Source organism: Eucyclogobius newberryi, unplaced genomic scaffold (genome assembly GCF_026437365.1).
Source record: "Eucyclogobius newberryi isolate DKJ021-1_F unplaced genomic scaffold, fEucNew1.0.hap1 SCAF_16, whole genome shotgun sequence".
Taxonomy (NCBI): Eukaryota; Metazoa; Chordata; class Actinopteri; order Gobiiformes; family Gobiidae; genus Eucyclogobius; species Eucyclogobius newberryi.
In genome coordinates, this window is record NW_027315790.1 from 2,801,422 (window position 1) to 2,821,738 (window position 20,317).

The window sequence follows — 20,317 nt, forward strand, 5'->3', positions numbered from 1 at the left end:
TAGAAGATCTCCTATAAATAAATAAAAAAATAAAAATAAAAAAAGTTTATGTAAGTCTGGTCACTGCAATATTCTTGTACTGCCACATGTACTGCTGTATGTACTGTTGTATGTACTGTTGTACTGCTGTATGTACTGTTGTACTGCTGTATGTACTGCTGTATGTACTGTTGTACTGCTGTATGTACTGTTGTACTGCTGTATGTACTGCTGTATGTACTGTTGTACTGTTGTATGTACTGCTGTATGTACTGTTGTATGTACTGTTGTACTGCTGTATGTACTGTTGTACTGCTGTATGTACTGCTGTATGTACTGTTGTACTGCTGTATGTACTGTTGTACTGCTGTATGTACTGCTGTATGTACTGTTGTACTGCTGTATGTACTGTTGTACTGCTGTATGTACTGCTGTATGTACTGTTGTACTGTTGTATGTACTGCTGTATGTACTGTTGTATGTACTGTTGTACTGCTGTATGTACTGTTGTACTGCTGTATGTACTGCTGTATGTACTGTTGTACTGCTGTATGTACTGTTGTACTGTTGTATGTACTGCTGTATGTACTGATGTACTGCTGTATGTACTGCTGTACTGCTGTATGTACTGCTGTATGTACTGATGTACTGCTGTATGTACTGCTGTACTGCTGTATGTACTGCTGTATGTACTGATGTACTGCTGTATGTACTGCTGTACTGCTGTATGTACTGCTGTATGTACTGATGTACTGCTGTATGTACTGCTGTACTGCTGTATGTACTGCTGTATGTACTGATGTACTGCTGTATGTACTGCTGTACTGCTGTATGTACTGCTGTACTGCTGTACTGGTGTATGTACTGTTGTATGTACTGCTGTATGTACTGCTGTATGTACTGCTGTATGTACTGCTGTATGTACTGCTGTATGTACTGTATGTACTGCTGTATGTATTGCTGTACTGCTGTATGTACTGCTGTATGTACTGCTGTACTGCTGTATGTACTGCTGTATGTACTGCTGTACTGCTGTATGTACTGCTGTACTGCTGTATGTACTGCTGTACTGCTGTATGGTTCAGGACTGGAAGTGTGAGTTCTGAGGCACAAGTGAGTCGCTTCAGTTAGTGACAAGAGCTGGACCTGCTGTATGTGTGTATGTGTGTGTGTGTGTGTGTGTGTGTGTATGTGTGTGTGTGTGTGTGTGTGTGTGTGTGACCCACAGAGAGAAGTGTGTCACTGCACAAACAGAATGGAGCTGGGCTTGTTGGAGGCAGTGACAGTGGCAGCATTTCACAGGATCATAAATATCAAACAGTTCTGATAAGATAAGATAATCCTTTAATATCCACACAGAGCAAATGTTGCTCTTAAACAAATGTCACTATTGAAATGTAAGATTTTTAGCACAAAAGTACTTTAACATCTTATGTAATTAACAGTATGTCAAAACAAGCACAATCCATTAGGACTGAACATTGATTGACAGGCTTCTGTAGCCGTCATGCTCTGGGCAGTGGAACATGAGCCTCTGACGCTGTCACAGCCGGGCTCCCGGAGCCTCCCGGAGCCCAGGAGCCTCCCGGAGCCTCCCGGAGCCTCCCGGAGCCTCCCGGAGCCCAAGAGCCTCCCGGAGCCTCCCGAAACCCAGGAGCCTCCCGGAGCCTCCCGGAGCCCAGGAGCCTCCCGGAGCCCAGGAGCCTCCCGGAGCCTCCCGGAGCCCAGGAGCCTCCCGGAGCCCAGGAGCCTAGGAGCCTCCCGGAGCCTCCCGGAGCCTCCCGGAGCCTCAAGGAGCCCAGGAGCCTGGCCCGGGCTCCCGGAGCCGCACCGTGAATAACGTCCAAACGCTCTGCTCTGAGGAGGACGGAGACAGGAGGACGGAGACAGAAGACAGGACATGCTGCTCAAAACGTCTGCGGCTCGTGAACAGGACAAAGTTGGAGCTGGCGCATTAGATGATGATCAGCCGCGTCTCAGCCGCGGACATGACGGCGCGTCTGACGCGCACTAACGGCATTTAACGGTTTCAACACGTGAGTGTGGACGTCCTGAACTCTCTCACCTGCAGCCTGATGACAAAGAATCCCAAATAAACAGCCTCCGTGTCCGCGCGGACGCGCCGCCAGAACAACAGACTCACAGACGCGGCTCCAGCCTCATCTGGAGACGCGCATCAAAAACAGGGCCGCGTGGCAGACGCTCGCGGGACGCAAGAGAAACGCCGATTCCACCAGTGTCGGGAGCGCAGTGGACACCGCGGAGCCGCTACTACGCCATTGCGGGCTCTGGGTGATGCTGCAGCCGCTGCTCGGTGTGGGCCTGCTCCGCGGAGGCTGCGCAGACGCGGCGTGCGCAGACGCGGCGTGCGCATCAGCGTGAGTACGCGGCGTGTGCGCGGCTCCGCGGCTCCGGCAGGTGCGCCTCATATGACGGCGCTAAACCAGAGGAGCCGCGGCGGTTTGTAATCCGCAGCGGAGGAGCGCAGCCGCAGTGGCTCTGCTTATTGTTCATCAGCGGCCCGCTGTGTCAGGGGCCCTCAGGGGCCAAACTGTGATCGTCGTCAGGCTGGCACATGATGGACCATGGGCTTTAGTCCGCAGCCTCCAGACGACACGCCGGAAGGAGCTGTAGCTCAGAGGCAGGAGCCATGAGGGGCCAGAGTGGTCAGAGGAAGCAGTAAATAAGTTTTCTTTTAAAAATCAAATATTACTGAGTCTGATGTTTTCCTGTGGATAACAACACTCTGTGTCTGGGGTGGGTGTCCTGTTGTTATAGGCAAGTCATTGTTAGTTAGTTAGTTAGTTAGTTAGTTAGTTAGTTAGTTAGTTAGTTAGTTAGTTAGTTAGTTAGTTAGTTAGTTAGTTAGTTAGTTAGTTAGTTAGTTAGTTGTTTGATTGTTTGATTGATTTTTAACAGTGAAATGGGATGACATTGAAAGGACACAGAGAGAAGCATTAGGGTTAGTAATGTACACTACACTCATGTTTAATGCAGTGTACATACAAGATATTTTTTGTCACAAATTATTACTTATTTGTGTATGTAGATATTCTTCAGTTTTTAAATACATAACGCAGATTAACAAACAGAACACGACCAAAAGGCAGCAAAAACATCCAAAGAAAATGAAGGCACATTTTGGCCTAAGTAAATGTCCCATTTGATCCAAAGTTATTCAAATGTGTCTATTTTTAAATAAAGATAAATTTTTTTATATTATTTTTTTACTTTTTCATTTCAATTATAATGTCAGTCCAGTCAATGGTTGTTGGTGTTTTTTGTGTCATCCATGTTTTCATCATGGCCTTTCCCTCCATCCACATGTATCCATGAGTCCACAGCAGGAGTTCAGTCAGAATCTGCAGTACTTTGTTTATCTCAATCCAATATTTCCTCATTAAGAGACAACCAGTACTTCCCTGTGATAAGAGGTCACTTTGACATGGCTTTAACATAAAACACTGTATTACACTGTAGTATATATTTTCCATGAACTCATCCCATGTCACATCCTTCATCCGTCAAAGTAAATGACCTTCTCTTTCCCACTTCTTTTTAATACATTTATTAGCATGTCTTTCCAAATTATATAATTATAAATTCAATTAGATCCTTTAGATATTATTCCCCTTGAAAGTTCTGATTTATGTGTCTTAATAAATAGATAAAAAATTACAGTGGTCAGTGTTGCTTTGTGTATTTTCTTGGTTGTGGTAACTCCTTATTTGTATGTTTTGTTACATATTTGAAATGGACAAGAGGATATTGCACACACTAGCAGCCTTCACAAAGAAGGTCGCTTGGATGAAAGATGTTTTATAAAATGAAAGTCTCTCGATGAGGGGCTCCTCAGAACACCACGAGAAGCAGAGGTGCTCCTCAGAACACCAGGAGAAGCAGAGGTGCTCCTGAGGAACTGAAGAGTACGAGAGATGGAGCCACCAGTGTGGAGTATGTGAGTTCCCTCCCTTTTTACGACCGTTTTTTGACCAGGCTTTAGGTTCGATGCCTGTTTCCAGCATGAACCCTTTTTTTGTCTTTTTTGCCTGACCCTGAACCACTCTGAGGGAACCCTGACCCCTGACTCTGAACCACTCTGAGGGAACCCTGACCCCTGACCCTGAACCACTCTGAGGGAACCCTGACCCCTGACTCTGAACCACTCTGAGGGAACCCTGACCCTGAACCACTCTGAGGGAACCCTGACCCCTGACCCTGAACCATTCTGAGGGAACCCTGACCCCTGACTCTGAACTACTCTGAGGGAACCCTGACCCTGAACTACTCTGAGGGAACCCTGACCCCTGACCCTGAACCATTCTGAGGGAACCCTGACCCCTGACCCTGAACCACTCTGAGGGAACCCTGACCCCTGACTCTGAACCACTCTGAGGGAACCCTGACCCCTGACTCTGAACCACTCTGAGGGAACCCTGACCTGTGGAGGAGATTAGAATCTTCACATTCAGCTACATTAGACGTGTCATACTCAAGAGGCTCTGGAGGAAAATAAATAAGACGTTCTGTCTCTTATTTAAGAATAATAGGAATGATTGACATCTGGAGGGAGATGAACCCTAGGGGGCGCCAGTTTACACATTTTTCTATCCCACATACAATTTATTCCAGAATAGATTACTTTTTTTGTTTTCAATAAAGACAGATCTAAAATCAGTGTGATCATGCTCTACATTTCTTCAGATTTAGAGGAAAGACAAAATAACACCGTTGGAGGTTCAATGCAGCTGATTAATGCCTTTTGTTTAAGGAAAAAATGTCCAACAACATTAAGACTTATCAGGAGGAAAATGATACTGGGGAAATGTCTCCGCCTCCTTTGGGATGCTTCCAAAGCAGTGTTGAGAGGACAAGTTATATCCATAGCCGCCGCAAAAAAAATAAACAAAGGACGAAAAAGCAAAAAGATCTGCAGGAAAAATAAAATTGTTGCCAAAAAATGTCCTAAAACGCTACAAGAAATGAAAAAGATAAGGGGAGAAATTATGAAATTAATGATCTGACTTCACAGGAAATAGCTAAGAAAATGCTGTTTAACAAACAAAGATATTATGAGAGTGGATCAAAATGTTCTAAATTATTATCTTGGAAACTTAAAAAACAACACGCTGAAAGAACCAAATTTAAAATACGGGACAAACAAAATGATCTAATCTTGACCAAACAAGACCAAATTCAATCAGCATTTGAGGCCGTCTATAAAAACTTTTTTCAAAAATTCCGGGTGATAAAAAAGATGATATAAATTACTTTCTGGATGCCCTCAATTTGCCTGTTATGTCAGAAGAACAACATAAAACATTTGGAGCTGAAATAACAGTTTTGGAAATACAGGGCGCAATCAAAGATTAAAGTGACCTCAGAGTGGTATAACGCTTTAAACAACACACTTACTCCTTTCCTTTTGGCAAATTTGAACTGGGCACTTAAAAAACCTCTCTTAGACCCCTCTTAGTGTGAAAGTGTCCATCATGTCCCTGAGACCTAAAGAACTGTGCCTCATAGAGACTATTTCTCTTCTGAATGTGACTATCGTTTATTCACCTCAATTATGTCCAAAAGAACAGAACAAATCCTCCCAAACTGAATCCACAAAGATCAGACAGGATTCATGACAAACACAAACACAAGACGACATAAGACGATCCTTACACATAATAAGCCAAAAACAACAAAAGAAAGCTGTAATAATTAGAGTGATTGTGAGAAGGCTTTGGATTCTGTCAGCTTGCCATATTTATATAACGTGCTAAACATATTAGGTATGGTAAAACATCATCTGACAGATCCACTGACCTTTAAAAGAGGGGTGAGGCAGGGCTGTGCCTGGTCCCCCCTTCTGTTTGCTGTGTATTTGGAACCATTGGACTCCAAATACACTTAAAGCCACGTTACTGGACATTATCTTAAGCAACAAGCCTCAAAATTACCAATGTAGTGGAGTCTTTCCTCTGGATTTTAGTGACCACGGTCCTATTGGGTGTGTGCGAACTCAAAATCTATTAAATCCAAATCAAGTGAAACTTAAAAGGTCCTAAAGCATTTTAATGAACAAGCATTTGTGTCTGATCTGTTCTATAGTGACTGTTTTCAGCACTAGTGTTCCAGAACCCCACACAGCACTGGACTTAATCATGGAACTAATGAACACGCCCCTCTTAAAAGAGTCAGGGTCAAAAATAAGAATAATCCCTGGTTCTATCCAGACATTGCTGCTTTATCCAGAGATCGTGATAAAGTCTGGGCAGAAACCACGGCAACCAAACCAGCAGCAGATTAGCAGCAGTTTAGTCAAAAGCGCAATAATGATGTCACTTCTGTTCCTAAAGCCAAAACATCTTACTACGTCAAAACTTTCACTGAATCTCAGGGCAATTCTGCAACTTTCTGGCAAAAGCGAGTGGATCTGACCGCGCGGGGAGTCGAACCGTCAACCTTTGGATCAGAAGACGAGCACTGAGCTACTGATGATGAAGTATTTTCCCTTAAGCCCGTTACACAGTGTGAAGTAGTAAATACACAGTATTAAATACACAGTATGAAGTATTAAATACACAGTGTGAAGTATTAAATACACAGTGTGAAGTATTAAATAGACAGTGTGAAGTATTAAATACACAGTATTAAATACACAGTATGAAGAATTAAATACACAGTGTGAAGTATTATATACACAGTATAAAGTATTAAATACACAGTATGAAGTATTAAATACACAGTGTGAAGTATTAAATACACAGTATGAAGTATTATATACACAGTATAAAGTATTAAATACACAGTATGAAGTATTAAATACACAGTATGAAGTATTAAATACACAGTATGAAGTATTAAATACACAGTGTGAAGAATTAAATACACAGTATGAAGTATTAAATACACAATGTGAAGTATTAAATACACAGTGTGAAGAATTAAATACACAGTATGAAGTATTAAATACAAAGTATGAAGTATTAAACAACAAGTATGAAGTATTAAATATGTTGCTCCAGTGGAACCGACACTCTGAACCACAAACACACTAAAGTTACTTTTGTTTCAGCTCCATAAATATAAAACTGTTTAACTCGTGTTTTTAATCTCACAATGGAGGATGTGGCAGCAGGAGGCAGACTGTTGGAGAGGATGTGGCAGCAGGAGACAGACTGTTGGAGAGGATGTGGCAGCAGGAGGCAGACTGTTGGAGAGGATGTGGCGGCAGGAGGCAGACTGTTGGAGAGGATGTGGCAGCAGGAGGCAGACTGTTGGAGAGGATGTGGCAGCAGGAGACAGACTGTTGGAGAGGATGTGGCAGCAGGAGGCAGACTGTTGGAGAGGATGTGGCAGCAGGAAGCAGACTGTTGGAGAGGATGTGGCAGCAGGAGGCAGACTGTTGGAGAGGATGTGGCAGCAGGAGGCAGACTGTTGGAGAGGATGTGGCAGCAGGAGGCAGACTGTTGGAGAGGATGTGGCGGCAGGGGACAGACTGTTGGAGAGGATGTGGCAGAAGGAGGCAGACTGTTGGAGAGGATGTGGCGGCAGGAGACAGACTGTTGGAGAGGATGTGGCAGAAGGAGGCAGACTGTTGGAGAGGATGTGGCGGCAGGAGACAGACTGTTGGAGAGGATGTGGCGGCAGGAGGCAGACTGTTGGAGAGGATGTGGCAGCAGGAGGCAGACTGTTGGAGAGGATGTGGCAGCAGGAGGCAGACTGTTGGAAGATTTGGCAGCAGGAGGCAGACTGTTGGAGAGGATGTGGCAGCAGGAGGCAGACTGTTGGAGAGGATGTGGCAGCAGGAGGCAGACTGTTGGAGAGGATGTGACAGCAGGAGGCAGACTGTTGGAGAGGATGTGGCAGAAGGAGGCAGACTGTTGGAGAGGATGTGGCAGCAGGAGGCAGACTGTTGGAGAGGATGTGGCAGCAGGAGACAGACTGTTGGAGAGGATGTGGCAGCAGGAGGCAGACTGTTGGAGAGGATGTGGCAGCAGGAGACAGACTGTTGGAGAGGATGTGGCAGCAGGAGGCAGACTGTTGGAGAGGATGTGGCAGCAGGAGGCAGACTGTTGGAGAGGGTGTGGCAGCAGGAGGCAGACTGTTGGAGGATGTGGCAGCAGGAGGCAGACTGTTGGAGAGGTTGTGGCAGCAGGAGGCAGACTGTTGGAGAGGATGTGGCAGCAGGAGACAGACTGTTGGAGAGGATGTGGCAGCAGGAGGCAGACTGTTGGAGAGGATGTGGCAGCAGGAGACAGACTGTTGGAGAGGATGTGGCAGCAGGAGGCAGACTGTTGGAGAGGATGTGGCAGCAGGAGACAGACTGTTGGAGAGGATGTGGCGGCAGGAGGCAGACTGTTGGAGAGGATGTGGCAGCAGGAGGCAGACTGTTGGAGAGGATGTGGCAGCAGGAGACAGACTGTTGGAGAGGATGTGGCGGCAGGAGGCAGACTGTTGGAGAGGATGTGGCAGCAGGAGGCAGACTGTTGGAGAGGATGTGGCAGCAGGAGGCAGACTGTTGGAAGATTTGGCAGCAGGAGGCAGACTGTTGGAGAGGATGTGGCAGCAGGAGGCAGACTGTTGGAGAGGATGTGGCAGCAGGAGGCAGACTGTTGGAGAGGATGTGACAGCAGGAGGCAGACTGTTGGAGAGGATGTGGCAGAAGGAGGCAGACTGTTGGAGAGGATGTGGCAGCAGGAGGCAGACTGTTGGAGAGGATGTGGCAGCAGGAGACAGACTGTTGGAGAGGATGTGGCAGCAGGAGGCAGACTGTTGGAGAGGATGTGGCGGCAGGAGACAGACTGTTGGAGAGGATGTGGCGGCAGGAGGCAGACTGTTGGAGAGGATGTGGCGGCAGGAGACAGACTGTTGGAGAGGATGTGGCGGCAGGAGGCAGACTGTTGGAGAGGATGTGGCAGCAGGAGGCAGACTGTTGGAGAGGATGTGGCAGCAGGAGGCAGACTGTTGGAAGATTTGGCAGCAGGAGGCAGACTGTTGGAGAGGATGTGGCAGCAGGAGGCAGACTGTTGGAGAGGATGTGGCAGCAGGAGGCAGACTGTTGGAGAGGATGTGACAGCAGGAGGCAGACTGTTGGAGAGGATGTGGCAGAAGGAGGCAGACTGTTGGAGAGGATGTGGCAGCAGGAGGCAGACTGTTGGAGAGGATGTGGCAGCAGGAGACAGACTGTTGGAGAGGATGTGGCAGCAGGAGACAGACTGTTGGAGAGGATGTGGCAGCAGGAGGCAGACTGTTGGAGAGGATGTGGCAGCAGGAGGCAGACTGTTGGAGGATGTGGCAGCAGGAGGCAGACTGTTGGAGAGGTTGTGGCAGCAGGAGACAGACTGTTGGAGAGGATGTGGCAGCAGGAGGCAGACTGTTGGAGGATGTGGCAGCAGGAGACAGACTGTTGGAGAGGATGTGGCAGCAGGAGGCAGACTGTTGGAGGATGTGGCAGCAGGAGGCAGACTGTTGGAGAGGATGTGGCAGCAGGAGGCAGACTGTTGGAGGATGTGGCAGCAGGAGGCAGACTGTTGGAGAGGTTGTGGCAGCAGGAGACAGACTGTTGGAGAGGATGTGGCAGCAGGAGACAGACTGTTGGAGAGGATGTGGCAGCAGGAGGCAGACTGTTGGAGGATGTGGCAGCAGGAGGCAGACTGTTGGAGGATGTGGCAGCAGGAGGCAGACCACTATCATGTGTTTTCCCAGTGGATTTCAGAATCATGTTTTTGGGCCTCATGACTCTCTGGAGCCTCGTTGCAGTGACGAAAAAAATGGACGACACAAAAAGTACCTACAAGGACTGGACTGACATTGTACTGGACATTTGCAAATTAGAAAATATTACATTCTGATTATGGTTCACTGTCATGAGACAACCTGAGGAACCTCCCCACACTCAGGAACCTCCACACACTCAGGAACTTCCCCACACTCAGGAACCTCCACACACTCAGGAACTTCCCCACACTCAGGAACCTTCACACACTCATGAACCTCCCCACACTCGGAAACCTCCACACACTCAGGAACCTCCATACACTCAGGAACCTCCCCACACTCAGGAACCTCCCCACACTCAGGAACCTCCACACACTCAGGAACCTCCATACACTCAGGAACCTCCCCACACTCAGGAACCTCCCCACACTCAGGAACCTCTACACACTCAGGAACCTCTTCACACTCAGGAACCTCCACACACTCAGGAACCCTCCACACACTCAGGAACCTCCACACCCACAGGAACCTCCACACCCAGACTCGGGAACCTCCACACACTCGGGAACCTGCACACACTCGGGAACCTCCTCACACTCGGGAACCTCCTCACACTCGGGAACCTCCCCACACTCGGGAACCTGCACACACTTGGGAACCTCCACACACTCGGGAACCTTCACACACTCAGGAACCTCCCCACACTCAGGAACTTCCCCACACTCAGGAACCTCCCCACAATCAGGAACCTCCTTACACTCAGGAACCTCCTTACACTCAGGAACCTCCTTACACTCAGGAACCTCCACACACTCAAGAACCTGCCCACACTCAGGAACCTCCACACACTCAGGAACCTCCACACACTCAGTAACCCCCCCACACTCAGGAACCTCCACACACTCAGGAACCTCCTCACACTCAGGAACCTCCTCACACTCAGGAACTTCCCCACACTCAGGAACCTCCCCACACTCAGGAACCTCCACACACTCAGGAACCTCCACACACTCAGGAACCTCCTCACACTCAGGAACCTCCACACACTCAGAAACCTCCACACACTCAGGAACCTCCACACACTCAGGAACCTCCTCACACTCAGGAATCTCCACACACTCAAGAACCTCCTCACACTCAGGAACCTCCACACACTCAGGAACTTCCACACACTCAGGAACCTGCTCACACTCAGGAACCTCCTCACACTCAGGAACCTGCTCACACTCAAGAACCTCCCCACACTCAGGAACCTCCCCACACGCAGGAACCTCCACACACTCAGGAACCTCCACACACTCAGGAACCTCCACATACTCAGGAACCCTCCACACACTCAGGAACCTTCACACACTCAGGAACCTCCACACAGTCAGGAACCTCCACACACTCAGGAACCTCCACACACTCAGGAACCTCCACACACTCAGGAACCTCCTCACACTCAGGAACCTCCACACACTCAGGAACCTCCCCACACTCAGAACCTCCCCACACTCAGAAACTTCCTCACACTCAGGAACCTCCTCACACTCAGGAACCTCCTCACACTCAGGAACCTCCTCACACTCAGGAACCTCCACACACTCAGGAACCTCCTCACACGGAACCTGCTCACACTCAGGAACCTCCCCACATGTGCTGAGTTTGGAGCAACCGTCCAAATGAGTTCAGTAAATTGCATTGCTCCTGGTTCCTGGTTCCTGGTTCCAGTCTCGTCTCAGGCCTACACTGAAGAAAAGGCCTGTACACATCCAGGAGCTCAAATTACTGTGCATGTGATGGTTTAAGAAAGGCAGCTTTGTGAGGGGCTTTAGTGCGTCTGAGGGGCCTCAGGGGCCTGGACACAAATATGAAAATACCACAAATGCATGACTGCTAATTACTGACTTGTGTAAGGTTTTCTGGCTCAAAGGCATTGTTTGGAGAGTGAGGGTAGAGACATTCAGCAAACTGCAGAGAGTGAACCACATGTGTGCAGACCTTGGTGAGCACACTTCTGACTGACTTTAACGTGTAACTTTCTGGCAGTGGAAATTCACCTGCATCATTCAATGGAGATAGCTACGTTTTATGCCAAATGTGGAATATTAGAGCTAGAAAGGACACAAGCAGGAGGCGGCTCCTCCAGGCAACGTTTCAGCTTCCAACGACCAGAGATACTGTCATGGAGTAGACTGAAGATGTCACCTCGACCAAGCAGACGAGACACATGATTATAACATCGTTCTGACGAAGGATGCAGAAGCCATCCAAACATTTGTCATATTTAACAATGAGGTCAATTCTACCCATGTTTGGGTTCATGGAGATGCCTCACATAATCGTGTGAAGAAAATTCCTAGTGTTGCTGTAAATTGCCAACCTGGCTCACTCAAGATATATTTGGGTTTCATTCTGAATTGAGTTCTTCACATGAATTGTATCTGGTGTAGTACAAGTACTTTACAAGTACAAGTACTGTACAAGTACAAGTACAAGTACTGTACAAGTACAAGTACTGTGCAAGTACTGTACAAGTACAAGTACTGTGCAAGTACTGTACAAGTACAAGTACATGTACAAGTACTGTACAAGTACAAGTACTGCACAAGTACTGTACAAGTACAAGTACAAGTACTGTACAAGTACAAGTACAAGTACTGTACAAGTACTGTACAAGTACAAGTACTGTAAGGTCATTCATGTCCTCCCACTTCTGAAAGAGCGGGACATTCAAGGTTGATGTCGATTAAATAAGATTTCAGTATGTTTGTTATCATATTTTAAGAGTATGTTGGGGAACAATAGGTTAGATTATCAAATATCTAAATTAATTAATTCATTAAAAATGTATTTGCTCGTTAATCTGAAGGTTTGTGTGAACGTAACCGTGACATTGACCCATTTTCTGGAAATGCATGAACACTTTAACAAATGTGGTTTAAGAAGATTTATTGACCAAATAACTAAACAGATATATGAATATGGAATATGCAAATGAGTCCATAACAGATGGAGAGGCTGGACATGATTGTTCTAGATCTAGTTGTGTGTTAGAGTTAATTCTAGGACGATATTATCAGCCTTTGAAGTGCATCATATGACCAGAACCAGAAGCTGTGAGGAGATGGGCCTGTGTGTGTCTGAGAGCCTTCGTGTTCCCTCCAGGGGTCACTCAGGGGTCCACACGCTGGCCAGAGCACGGCTGCTCAGGCTCTCACACACACACTGCACGTACTGCCCCATATCACCACTCTGCAGTGGCCCCTCATCTCTGCACGACCCACTGTTCTCTGGGACAGGTGCAGATCCACTTGATCCTGCAGCATTTGACCCGCGGGAAATCCTGTCCACCACAGGTCTCTGGTCACAGCTGAGACAGGGTCGGACAGGGTCCGACAGGGGCCGGTGGCGCATTTACCCATCAGCCCAGAGCGCAATTGCGGACGCGCGCAGCTTAGAGGGAAAAGTGATCTCAAGCAAAGTTCCCTCTAATTTTTCATGTGTCTGGGCAAACACAGAAGCTCCTTGGGCACACTGAGGACCACAGTGAGCAGCATCAGATGTGCCCCCTGTGGCCACACACCAGTATCACACTGTGAGCATCATCAGATGTGCCCCCTGTGGCCACACACCAGTATCACACTGTGAGCAGCATCAGATGTGCCCCATGTGGCCACACACCAGTATCACACTGTGAGCACCATCAGATGTGCCCCCTGTGGCCAAACACCAGTATCACACTGTGAGCATCAGATGTGCCCCCTGTGGCCACACACCAGTATCACACTGTGAGTACCATCAGATGTTCCCCCTGTGGCCACACACCGGTATCACACTGTGAACATCAGATGTGCCCCCTGTGGCCACACACCGGTATCACACTGTGAGCATCAGATGTGCCCCCTGTGGCCACACACAAGTATCACACTGTGAACATCAATTGTGCCCCTTGTGGCCACACACCAGTATCACACTGTGAACATCAGATGTGCCCCCTGTGGCCACAGACCAGTATCACACTGTGAGAAGCATCAGATTTGCCCCCTGTGGCCACACACCAGTATCACACTGTGAGCAGCATCACATGTGCCCCCTGTGGCCACACACCAGTATCACACTGTGAGAAGCATCAGATTTGCCCCCTGTGGCCACACACCGGTATCACACTGTGAGCATCAGATGTGCCCCCTGTGGCCACACACCAGTATCACACTGTGAGCAGCATCAGATGTGCCCCCTGTGGCCACACACCAATATCACACTGTGAGCAGAATCAGATGTGCCCCCTGTGGCCACACACCAGTATCACACTGTGAGCATCAGATGTGCCCCCTGTGGCCACACACCAGTATCACACTGTGAGCAGCATCAGATGTGCCCCCTGTGGCCACACAACAGTATCACACTGTGAGCATCATATGTGCCCCCTGTGGCCACACACCAGTATAACACTGTGAGCAGCATCAGATGTGCCCCCTTTGGCCACACACCAGTATCACACTGTGAGCATCAGATGTGCCCCCTGAGGCAACACACCAGTATCACACTGTGAGCACCATCCGATGTGCCCCCTGTGGCCACACACCAGTATCACACTGTGAGCAGCATCAGATGTGCCCCCTGTGGCCACACACCAGTATCACACTGTGAGCAGCATCAGATGTGCCCCATGTGGCCACACACCAGTATCAAACTGTGAGCATCAGATGTGCCCCCTGTGGCCACACACCAGTATCACACTGTGAGCATCAGGTGTGTCCCCTGTGGCCACACACCATTATCACACTGTGAACATCAGATGTGCCCCCTGTGGCCACACACCAGTATCACACTGTGAGCAGCATCAGTTGTGCCCCCTGTGGCCAAACACCAGTATCACACTGTGAGCATCAGATGTGCCCCCTGTGGCCACACACCAGGATCACAATGTGAGCAGCATCAGATGTGCCCCCTGTGTGGGCACACACCAGTATCACACTGTGAGCATCAGATGTGCCCCCTGTGGTCACACACCAGTATCACACTGTGAGCACCATCAGATGTGCCCCCTGTGGCCACACACCAGTATCACACTGTGAGCAGAATCAGATGTGCCCCCTGTTGCCACACACCAGTATCACACTGTGAGCATCAGATGTGCCCCCTGTGGTCACACACCAGTATCACACTGTGAGCAGCATCAGATGTGCCCCCTGTGGCCACACACCAGTATCATACTGTGAGCATCAGATGTGCCCCCTGTGGCCACACACCAGTATCACACTGTGAGTACCATCAGATGTTCCCCCTGTGGCCACACACCAGTATTACACAGTGAACATCAGATGTGCCCCCTGTGGCCACACACCAGTATCACACTGTGAGCATCAGATGTGCCCCCTGTGGCCACACACCAGTATCACACTGTGAACATCAGATGTGCCCCCTGTGGCCACACACCAGTATCACACTTTGAGCACCATCAGATGTGCCCCCTTTGGCCACACACCAGTATCACACTGTGAGCATCAGATGTGCCCCCTGTGGTCACACACCAGTATCACACTGTGAGCAGCATCAGATGTGCCCCCTGTGGCCACACACCAGTATCACACTGTGAGCATCAGATGTGTCCCCTGTGGCCACACACCAGTATCACACTGTGAGCAGCATCAGATGTGCCCCCTGTGGCCACACACCAGTATCACACTGTGAGCATCAGATGTGCCCCCTGTGGCCAAACACCAGTATCACACTATGAGCAGCATCAGATGTGCCCCCTGTGGCCACATACCAGTATCACACTGTGAGCAGCATCAGATGTGCCCCCTGTGGCCACACACCAGTATCACACTGTGAGCACACTCAGATGTGCCCCCTGTGGCCACACACCAGTATCACAATGTGAGCATCATCAGATGTGCCCCCTGTGGCCAAACACCAGTATCACACTGTGAGTACCATCAGATGTGCCCCCTGTGGCCACACACCAGTATCACACTGTGAACATCAGATGTGCCCCCTGTGGCCACACACCGGTATCACACTGTGAGCATCAGATGTGCCCCCTGTGGCCACACACCAGTATCACACTGTGAGCATCAGATGTAACCCCTGTGGCCACACACCAGTATCACACTGTGAGCAGCATCAGATGTGCCCCCTGTGGCCAGACACCAGTATCACACTGTGAGCATCATATGTGCCCCCTGTGGCCACACACCAGTATAACACTGTGAGCAACATCAGATGTGCCCCCTGTGGCCACACACCAGTATCACACTGTGAGCATCAGATGTGCCCCCTGTGGCAACACACCAGTATCACACTGTGAGCACCATCAGATGTGCCCCCTGTGGACACAAACCAGTATCACACTGTGAGCACCATCAGATGTGCCCCCTGTGGTCACACACCAGTATCACACTGTGAGCACCATCAGATGTGCCCCCTGTGGCCACACATCAGTATCACACTGTGGGCATCAGATGTGCCCCCTGTGGCCACACACCAGTATCACACTGTGAACATCAGATGTGCCCCCTGTGGCCACACACCAGTATCACACTGTGAGCACCATCAGATGTGCCCCCTGTGGTCACACACCAGTATCACACAGTGAGCAGCATCAGATGTGCCCCCTGTGGCCACACACCAGTATCACACTGTGAGCAGCATCACATGTGCCCCCTGTGGCCACACACCAGTATCACACTGTGAGCAGCATCAGATGTGCCCCCTGTGGCCACACACCAGTATCACACTGTGAGCAGCATCAGATGTGCCCCCTGTGGCCACACACCAGTATCACACTGTGAGCAGCATCAGATGTGCCCCCTGTGGCCACACACCAGTTTCACACTGTGAGCATCAGATGTGCCCCCTGTGGCCACAGACCAGTATCACACTGTGAGAAGCATCAGATTTGCCCCCTGTGGCCAAACACCAGTATCACACTGTGAGCAGCATCACATGTGCCCCCTGTGGCCACACACCAGTATCACACTGTGAGAAGCATCAGATTTGCCCCCTGTGGCCACACACCGGTATCACACTGTGAGCATCAGATGTGCCCCCTGTGGCCACACACCAGTATCACACTGTGAGCAGCATCACATGTGCCCCCTGTGCCAACACCAGTATCACACTGTGAGCAGCATCATATGTGCCCCCTGTGGCCACACACCAATATCACACTGTGAGCAGAATCAGATGTGCCCCCTGTGGCCACACACCAGTATCACACTGTGAGCATCAGATGTGCCCCCTGTGGCCACACACCAGTATCACACTGTGAGCAGCATCAGATGTGCCCCCTGTGGCCACACAACAGTATCACACTGTGAGCATCATATGTGCCCCCTGTGGCCACACACCAGTATAACACTGTGAGCAGCATCAGATGTGCCCCCTTTGGCCACACACCAGTATCACACTGTGAGCATCAGATGTGCCCCCTGAGGCAACACACCAGTATCACACTGTGAGCACCATCCGATGTGCCCCCTGTGGCCACACACCAGTATCACACTGTGAGCAGCATCAGATGTGCCCCCTGTGGCCACACACCAGTATCACACTGTGAGCAGCATCAGATGTGCCCCATGTGGCCACACACCAGTATCAAACTGTGAGCATCAGATGTGCCCCCTGTGGCCACACACCAGTATCACACTGTGAGCATCAGGTGTGTCCCCTGTGGCCACACACCATTATCACACTGTGAACATCAGATGTGCCCCCTGTGGCCACACACCAGTATCACACTGTGAGCAGCATCAGTTGTGCCCCCTGTGGCCAAACACCAGTATCACACTGTGAGCATCAGATGTGCCCCCTGTGGCCACACACCAGGATCACAATGTGAGCAGCATCAGATGTGCCCCCTGTGTGGGCACACACCAGTATCACACTGTGAGCATCAGATGTGCCCCCTGTGGCCACACACCAGTATCACACTGTGAGCATCAGATGTGCCGCCTGTGGTCACACACCTGTATCACACTGTGAGCAGCATCAGATGTGCCCCCTGTGGCCACACACCAGTATCATACTGTGAGCATCAGATGTGCCCCCTGTGGCCACACACCAGTATCACACTGTGAGTACCATCAGATGTTCCCCCTGTGGCCACACACCAGTATTACACAGTGAACATCAGATGTGCCCCCTGTGGCCACACACCAGTATCACACTGTGAGCATCAGATGTGCCCCCTGTGGCCACACACCAGTATCACACTGTGAACATCAGATGTGCCCCCTGTGGCCACACACCAGTATCACACTGTGAGCACCATCAGATGTGCCCCCTTTGGCCACACACCAGTATCACACTGTGAGCATCAGATGTGCCCCCTGTGGTCACACACCAGTATCACACTGTGAGCAGCATCAGATGTGCCCCCTGTGGCCACACACCAGTATCACACTGTGAGCATCAGATGTGCCCCCTGTGGCCACACACCAGTATCACACTGTGAGCAGCATCAGATGTGCCCCCTGTGGCCACACACCAGTATCACACTGTGAGCATCAGATGTGCCCCCTGTGGCCAAACACCAGTATCACACTATGAGCAGCATCAGATGTGCACCCTGTGGCCACATACCAGTATCACACTGTGAGCAGCATCAGATGTGCCCCCTGTGGCCACACACCAGTATCACACTGTGAGCACACTCAGATGTGCCCCCTGTGGCCACACACCAGTATCACAATGTGAGCATCATCAGATGTGCCCCCTGTGGCCAAACACCAGTATCACACTGTGAGTACCATCAGATGTGCCCCCTGTGGCCACACACCAGTATCACACTGTGAACATCAGATGTGCCCCCTGTGGCCACACACCGGTATCACACTGTGAGCATCAGATGTAACCCCTGTGGCCACACACCAGTATCACACTGTGAGCAGCATCAGATGTGCCCCCTGTGGCCAGACACCAGTATCACACTGTGAGCATCATATGTGCCCCCTGTGGCCACACACCAGTATAACACTGTGAGCAACATCAGATGTGCCCCCTGTGGCCACACACCAGTATCACACTGTGAGCATCAGATGTGCCCCCTGTGGCAACACACCAGTATCACACTGTGAGCACCATCAGATGTGCCCCCTGTGGACACAAACCAGTATCACACTGTGAGCACCATCAGATGTGCCCCCTGTGGTCACACACCAGTATCACACTGTGAGCACCATCAGATGTGCCCCCTGTGGCCACACATCAGTATCACACTGTGGGCATCAGATGTGCCCCCTGTGGCCACACACCAGTATCACACTGTGAGCATCAGGTGTACCCCTGTGGCCACACACCAGTATCACACTGTGAGCATCAGATGTGCCCCCTGTGGCCACACACCAGTATCACACTGTGAACATCAGATGTGCCCCCTGTGGCCACACACCAGTATCACACTGTGAGCACCATCAGATGTGCCCCCTGTGGCCACACACCAGTATCACACTCTGAGCATCAGATGTGCCCCCTGTGGTCACACACCAGTATCACACAGTGAGCAGCATCAGATGTGCCCCCTGTGGCCACACACCAGTATCACACTGTGAGCAGCATCACATGTGCCCCCTGTGGCCACACACCAGTATCACACTGTGAGCAGCATCAGATGTGCCCCCTGTGGCCACACACCAGTATCACACTGTGAGCAGCATCAGATGTGCCCCCTGTGGCCACACACCAGTATCACACTGTGAGCAGCATCAGATGTGCCCCCTGTGGCCACACACCAGTTTCACACTGTGAGCATCAGATGTGCCCCCTGTGGCCACACACCAGTATCACACTGTGAGCAGCATCAGATGTGCCCCCTGTGGCCACACACCAGTATCACACTGTGAGCAGCATCATATGTGCCCCCTGTGGCCACACACCAGTATCACTGTGAGCATCAGATGTGCCCCCTGTGGTCACACACCAGTATCACACTGTGAGCACCATTAGATGTGCCCCCTGTGGCCACACACCAGTATCACACTGTGAGCAGCATCAGATGTGCCCCCTGTGGCCACACACCAGTATCACACTGTGAGCATCAGATGTGCCCCTGTGGCCACACACCAGTATCACACTGTGAGCATCAGATGTGCCCCCTGTGGCCACACACCAGTATCACACTGTGAGCATCAGATGTGCCCCCTGTGGCCACACACCAGTATCACACTGTGAGCATCAGATGTGCCCCCTGTGGTCACACACCAGTATCACACTGTGAGCATCAGATGTGCCCCCTGTGGTCACACACCAGTATCACACTGTGAGCGTCAGATGTGCCCCCTGTGGTCACACACCAGTATCACACTGTGAGCACCATCAGATGTGCCCCATGTGGCCACACACCAGTATCACACTGTGAGCAGCATCAGATTTGCCCCCCGTGGCCACACACCAGTATCACACTGTGAGCAGCATCAGATGTGCCCCCTGTGGTCACACACCAGTATCACACTGTGAGCATCAGATGTGCCCCCTGTGGTCACACACCAGTATCACACTGTGAGCATCAGATGTGCCCCCTGTGGTCACACACCAGTATCACACTGTGAGCATCAGATGTGCCCCCTGTGGTCACACACCAGTATCACACTGTGAGCATCAGATGTGCCCCCTGTGGCCACACACCAGTATCACA